The sequence below is a fragment of the Podarcis vaucheri genome (assembly GCF_965113315.1).
Source record: "Podarcis vaucheri genome assembly, chromosome: 1".
NCBI lineage: Eukaryota > Metazoa > Chordata > Lepidosauria > Squamata > Lacertidae > Podarcis > Podarcis vaucheri.
The window spans coordinates 67573668-67580964 of record NC_138759.1 but is presented as its reverse complement, the minus strand read 5'-3'; positions in this window follow the sequence as shown (position 1 = coordinate 67580964).

Below are 7297 nucleotides of genomic sequence, written 5' to 3'. Positions count from 1 at the left end.
AGTCATGAACACAGCTCTCTCATCTGCGCTCCCAATATGTGTTTCACTTTGCAGGTATCCAGGACACAGGTACCTCATTTCATTTTCTCTCCACCAGAGCAAACAACAGCAAAAGCAGATAATTTTGAGTGGGGAGAGGGTTAAGAAGCCTTCTTTCTAGCAACCCGTCCACTGGAAATCACAATTTAAGAGACAGCTTTGGGCTGCTTGTAATGTGCAGTTTGGCTCTGAAAAACTAAAAACTACCTCATACTTATGCCCATTAGCATCATTTAAAAAGAAATACAAATAGTGGAAACCCATGTGACTTAGGTGGCTTGTGTATCTGCTCAGTGTGCTGTCCAGGTTCTAATCATCAATTTTTTAATTGATTGATTGACATTATACTGAAAGATTTTCATTTATAAAGGAATAAACTGATAAAAGAAAAGGAGAAAGAAAGAAAAGTGGAAAACCACTGATGAGCAGCTTCATAGCCTCTGTTCTCAGAATTTTTATATTTAAACTAGACTTGGACCAGACAACCCTTCAAAGAGAGGATGGCAAATCCTCTGTGAAATAGGGCATGTGGCCTCTCTAGGGACTGATGCATAATAACTTATAATGTCTATGGCCACCATGAAGAAAAAGGAAAATGTGGAACTGCCATAACACATGGGAAATTATCTGAATGAAATGGTTCTTCATTCTCATGCTGCTTTGGCAGTTAGGCTATGCTAGCGCAACCACATGAAAATTGTGTGTGTGTGTGTTTGTGTAGTGGTAGGGAGATGCATTGGATCAAGTGGCAGAGTGCCTTCAAAATGATTGTGTGGGCTGGGCATTCAATATTGCATTCAGTTGTTTTGTGGTGGTTGTGACAAAAACTCACACAAACTGCAATTTTGAGAAATCTTCCATGTACAGCACAGAATCACATCTAAAAGCCTGGTATTTTTTGCCTTGCCAACAAGTGGGTCTAGAAGAGAGTATTTCATTAGTTTCCTTTCTAGAGCACTGCTGCCTATAAAGTGAGCAAGAGGATATTGAGAGCAGTAAAAATTAAACATATATTTGAAAAACCAAGCAATGAATCATCTGGAAAGACATGTAGGGCAAAAGGCACCTTAGAGATCCCACTGTAAATAGCAACTCCAGTGGAGATTATAGAGCGTCATATCTTGTTTCAGTGTCATAAGCAGCTGTATACATGAATACATTCATGAGTTTATTATTTTTTAAAAGGAACCAGACTCAGTGACTGGGACATCCAGTTTTGTAATTTTGGAGAGGCCAGTCATACCCACATTATATCCCAGGGGTCAAGAGAAATGGATGATTTGTTCTAGCTTACACTCTCTCATCAAGCTTTATAATTTGCCATGGACTCAGGTCAGAAATGCCTTGGCTGATGTGAGAGGCAAAGAGCTGAATATATTGGTTAGAAAAGGAGGGAAAGTCCCACGGCATTAGCAGGACACCTTGCACTGGCTTCCACTATTGCCACAATTTAGCTGAATCTGGCCCATTATTTTAAATTTGTTGTGGAGCCAGTTGCAGACAAAAATATATTTATATTTCGGAACTAGGAGCAGCTTCAGGACTTGCTTCAAGTATGTAAGACAGACATGGGGAACTTCCAGACTTGGGATCTAATCTGACCACAAGGCTTTTTTATCTGACTCTCAGCTCTCTCCCTAAGCCCTCACCCCTTTCCCCCAGGTCATGCCCCTCCTCCAACTGTCTCATTATGTTGTGAGCTGCCTATGCAGAAAGAGACCTCTTCTAGCATGGCCAGCTTGCTCTGTTTATTTTCCGTGTGCTGAGAAAGAAGCCCTCTCACTGTGTGAAGAACAGAAGAGCCCCTTCTCAATGTGCGTAAGCCGACGTCAGAAGAGGGTGTGTGGGTGTCTACATGATGCGAGTGTGTGTGAGGGAGAATAGGGGACATGTTTGTTCTGGCCCTGCCCTCTTTTGACATGTGCCCCCAGACCATTTCCCCCCAAGGGAATTTAGCTCTGGTGGGGGGTGGGGGAGAGTTCTCCACCCCTGATTTCAGAGCACAGGGTTGTCTGATCACATATTTTCGACCCTCACAATGCTTTAAAGACTATTTTAAAATTGCAGCATTTTTTGACAACTAAAGCTGAAGATTTAGAGCCAGCCTTTTATATTTCCACAAGCATACCATGCAAGCCTTTTAGAAAAATTTAGATACACCCCTCTTGGCGAGACACAGCCCTCCTTGCACAGCTATGGTATGCAGCTTTTCTGAAAATGGCTAAATATAAGAAGAGAATGAAAGAAATTCAGCTAGCAAGATTTAAATGCAAATAGCCACTTGCTTTTACCCTAAATGCGAACAGGCACATTTAAAAATTAGCCAGTGACCTTCAGCAAAAGACATTTCATCCATCTCGTGGACTGCATTATATATAGATGCTTTGGTTTTAGTAGCACTGACAAATGCTCAGACTTAGCTTTGTCTGCATCCAAGACCCAAAAGATTGTGGAATCAGTTGGCTCTGGAGAGTGTTACTTGGTGAAGGAAACTGACATTAAATACAAAACAAAAAAACAAAAAAAGCAATCATTCACTAGTTCCTTTGGAAAATGTTACAATAGCAACTCTGACTGACAGCTGGGAAAAAGCAGACAACAGCTGATCTGATCGTGTGAGAGAATTCGGCTGGGTCTGCCGCTTATTTATTTCGTTTATGAATCACTTCTCATAAAACATCCCAAAGTGATTAATAATAAAACATAAACAATAAAAACATACATTAAAAACCATGTCAAGTCAAATACAGACACAAACTAGGATAACCATTTTTTATTAAATGGCTTGCTGAAAAAGGAAGGTCTTCAATAGGTGCTGAAAATACAAGCTGGCAATAGACAGATATACACCATGAGGGAGTTCCAAAGGTACCAAGCTATAATGGGATTTGTATACTAGTATCAGCATCTTGAACTTAGCCCAGTAGCTAATTGGCAGCCAGTGCAATTGTTTTTAGCTGCCAGGGCTACCCAGCCATGATGATCCTGAACCCATTTATGCAATCCTATAAAGAGTCCCAGATAGGTGAAGTTAGGATTGCAGTCTTAGTTATTTAAGGCTGGATTCAACTACATAGATGTGCTAGCAGGATGAAAACATACATCCAACACACATACACAACATTTTGTTGAGGGCCCCAGCTTGTTTTAACTAACAGGCAATAACAGATTTATCCCCTGTGAATCTGTCTAATCCTCTTTTGAATCCATCTAGGTAAGGAGTGATTACCACCTCTTGAGGCAAAGAATTCCATAAAGTAGGCTACAATCCTAGCCACACTTTCCTGGGAATAATCCCCATTGTTTTCAGCTGACTCAAAGGGGACTGGGGTTAGTATTGTGCTGTTGCTTCTGTTCTCAATTCCAGCTTCTCCACCCCATGCAAAATTGTTTGAACCTCCATCCTGTTCCTCACGCTTAGCTGCCCTAAAAAGCAAAAGAAAACATCCAAACTCTGTAGCCTTTCCTCCATAATTTCCATTGCCCTTTTTCAGCTTGGCAATATCCTTTTCGAGATATACCCAATATGCTGGGTATATGCCGTACGTAGGATCATCAGAAGCATAAAGCTGGCAGTCATAAAGTAGCCTCTTGAGCTCTGCAAACATTTGTGTAAAAAAAGCAAAACCCAAAACCACAACAACTTGCAATTCAGACTCCAGCTCGATTAGAGTGCATCTTATGATATTAGGAACTATTACGAGCTGCCTGGGACGCGGGTGGTGCTGTGGGTTAAACCACAGAGCCTAGGACTTGCTGATCAGAAGGTTGGTGGTTCGAATCCCTGCGACGGGGTGAGCTCCCATTGCTCGGTCCCTGCTCCTGCCAACCTAGCAGTTCAAAAGCACGTCAAAGTGCAAGTAGACCAATAGGTACCACTCCGGCAGGAAGGTAAACGGCGTTTCCGTGCGCTGCTCTGGTTCGCCAGAAGCGGCTTAGTCATGCTGGCCACATGACCCGGAAGCTGTACGCCGGCTCCCTCGGCCAATAAAGCGAGATGAGCGTTGCAACCCCAGAGTCGATCACGACTAGACCTAATGGTGAGGGGTCCCTTTACCTTTACCTAAGAGCTGCCTACAAACAACGGAAGAAGTTGTTGCTTCCATGTCCAGTAAGCGAAAGCTTGCTGGATTTGTGTCAGTCTGCCATCTAGTGGAGCAGATCTAGTACAAAGCCTGCAGGATGATCTTAAAAAAACCAAACCTGTGGAGAGCCAAGAATTCACTTATGTTGAGTCTCTTAAAAGTCCCCCAAACTTGTCACTTTATATTGAAGCTTGCTCCAGTTTTGACTCTGTACTTGGTTTTCCCATCTCATATGTGGCCGTAGATTAGTAGCATAGCATGAACACTTCTGACTCCAACAGTCCCTCCTTCCTCATTTCCTTACACAGGAGTCCATTACGTTGGTATGCTTGTCCCACTTCTCCAAATGGGGATACATTTCAGGGGTGCAGTTACTCCCCGGGTCTGGTTTCCTCTGGAAGGACATCACTGGAGGCTTTATTGCCATTTTGTAACATATGCAGTCATTTACTACTTGAGCATAGATGAGGTACAATGCCCCACAAAATTAACTAAGCCCAATAGCACATTCCGATCCCTCCAAATCCCAGCAAATGTCCTTTTCTCAGGAAAAGGCTGTGAATGGGTCATTCCACCTGCCCTGTGGAATGCCATCCCATCAGATGCCAAGGAAATAAACAACTATCTGACTTTTAAGAAGACATCTTAAGTTTCAGGGAAGTTTCTGATATTTGATGTTGTATTGTATTTCAATTTGTTGGAAGCCACCCAGAGTAGCTGGACTAACCCAGTCAAATTGGCAGCAAACAAACAAACAAACAAACAAATAATATTCCTTAGCTGGTTAGGGAAGATAGGAGATATTCCCCTTTGCAGAGCAGACTTGGACAATTGTTAGCCCATCTACTGCAGCCGTTGACTTAATATCTTTTCCCAAAAGAATTTATTTTTACTGATTTTTAGGTAACAGAAGAAAACAGAACTGTTCAGACAATTGCCATTCCAGAATCAAGTCCAACAAACTTTTGTGTCTTTTATACAAAAATAGTCATTCCTTAATTGTTTGTGAGCGACGCAGGTGGCGCTGTGGGTTAAACCACAGAGCCTAGGACTTGCCGATCAGAAGGTCGGCGGTTCGAATCCCTGCAATGGGGTGAGCTCCCGTTGCTCGGTCCCTGCTCCTGCCAACCTAGCAGTTCAAAAGCACATCAAAGTGCAAGTAGATAAATAGGTACTGCTCCGGCGGGAAGGTAAATGGTGTTTCTGTGTGCTGCTCTGGTTCACCAGAAGTGGCTTAGTCATGCTGGCCACATGACTCGGAAGCTGTACGCCGGCTCCCTCGGCCAATAATGCGAGATGAGCGTCGCAACCCCAGAGTCGGTCACGACTGGACCTAATGGTCAGGGGTCCCTTTACCTTTAATTGTTTGTGGGTTCTCAGAGGGCAAAAGCAGCCTAATCCTCCTAACTGAAAGAAGGAAGGTGGTGGACAACTTTGCCAGAACTACTAAAGTCCAAGGTATGCTTCAGGCTGCCTGCAGTGATAATAAAACCCTTTTGCAGGCATCTTAAGTGTCAAGAATCACTGGGCTGGAAGTAGGGATGCTGGAGAAATGTGATTAAGTTTGCTTTCTGAAACAACACAAAAACTGAAACAAAGTTGTCTTATAAAATTTTCACATCTCTGGAATTTTACAATGCAGTTCACCACACAAGTAAGATGTACAAAAATACATGTAATGAAGTAAAATGTGTGTAAAAATAACATACAAAAATGCTTTTTAATAGGGATAATTGCTTTCCAAAGATGTGCGTGTATTAATCAAAATGGCATTAGAAATGTTTGTATAGGAAGGGTGTCCTTCCTGTCATGGACATAATAAAAAAATTATGTTTGTATAAGCAGATATTGACACTCAATTGCTAATGAATTTTAATTATTTAAAAAACAAGAACAAATCATAAATGATATGGAATTGTGGGGAACTGAGCTTAAGATTTAAAAAATGAGACTGTGAGAAACCGAAATTGACAGATTCATCCCTCCCTACTTAGAAGCCCCTCCCTATTAAAGCACTCAAAGAACATTCAGCCTAACCACCGGTCATATAGCAGTATGCTTGAGATGAAAGCTTGGTGATTTCCGCTTTGTTATTTATTGCTATTCTGCTCTTCATTGTTTTTGTTTTTTAAAAAAGGACTTCTAGAGCGAGTAATGATAAAATATAAATAAAACAATGATATACATATTAACATAAAACAACATGAGTATTTAGGCAGATAAGTTACAACCTCTCCCTACCCCACCATCTAATTCAAACGTTACACTTCAGTAAAAGCCTGGGTGAATAATCAAGCTTTTGCCTCACACCAAAAGCTCAGTGTTGGTGCCAATCACGTTTCAGATAGTTCAAATGTACCACACACCTATCCTGGCACAGACTGAGAACTGCGTAGAAGATAATACAGTACTGTATTCAGAAAAGCATGCAGTGCCAGCAGTTACATTTCAGGTAATCCTAAGTATTACTCGAGCATTATAACTCTTACAACAAAAGAAATACTGAATGCAGACTTCCAGTCCTCTGTATTTGTCCTTTAGGATTCTCCCCAAGGTATCCCCTTCTCTCACCAGGTCATGACCCTCATAGGGCCTGCTCAGCATCCCTCCTGAATGCTTTTGCCTTGCTGGAATGTGTCCTTGAACCCAGCTCCATTCTAGAAATTGGAAACACAAAATTTCTACGTGCAGGCACACGTGCACACACCTGTCACCATCACGTACACCTGTCACCATCACGTACACATCTATTCTGGGATGGAGTTTCAATACCCTGAAACTAGCTGTGTCTGCAAACGTAGCGTGTGAGGGATTCCTAGTCTACTCGTTGAAAAGCATTGGAATTTCCGGCGTCCAGGTCTACCCAGCGAGCGAGAGAGTGGGGGTGGGAAGAAGAGAGATGCTTGGCAAGGGAGCAAGGCTCCCAATTGGTTGAGGTTGTGAAAACGGACTGAATCGGCGACAGAGAGAACGAACTGTAAGCTCTGTTCCATTCGGTCAAAGCCAACTCCTGCGCTCAGCGTGCTTTTAACGAAGTCCATGCCTCATGTACCAGGATCCGGCTTGGGGGGGCTCTTAAAAAAAAGAGGAGCAACATGGGCGTAGTGCCTCCCATCATTAAAAACACATAGCAAACTGAGGTTCTGCACCCCCCCCCCAAGAATCCTGGCTAC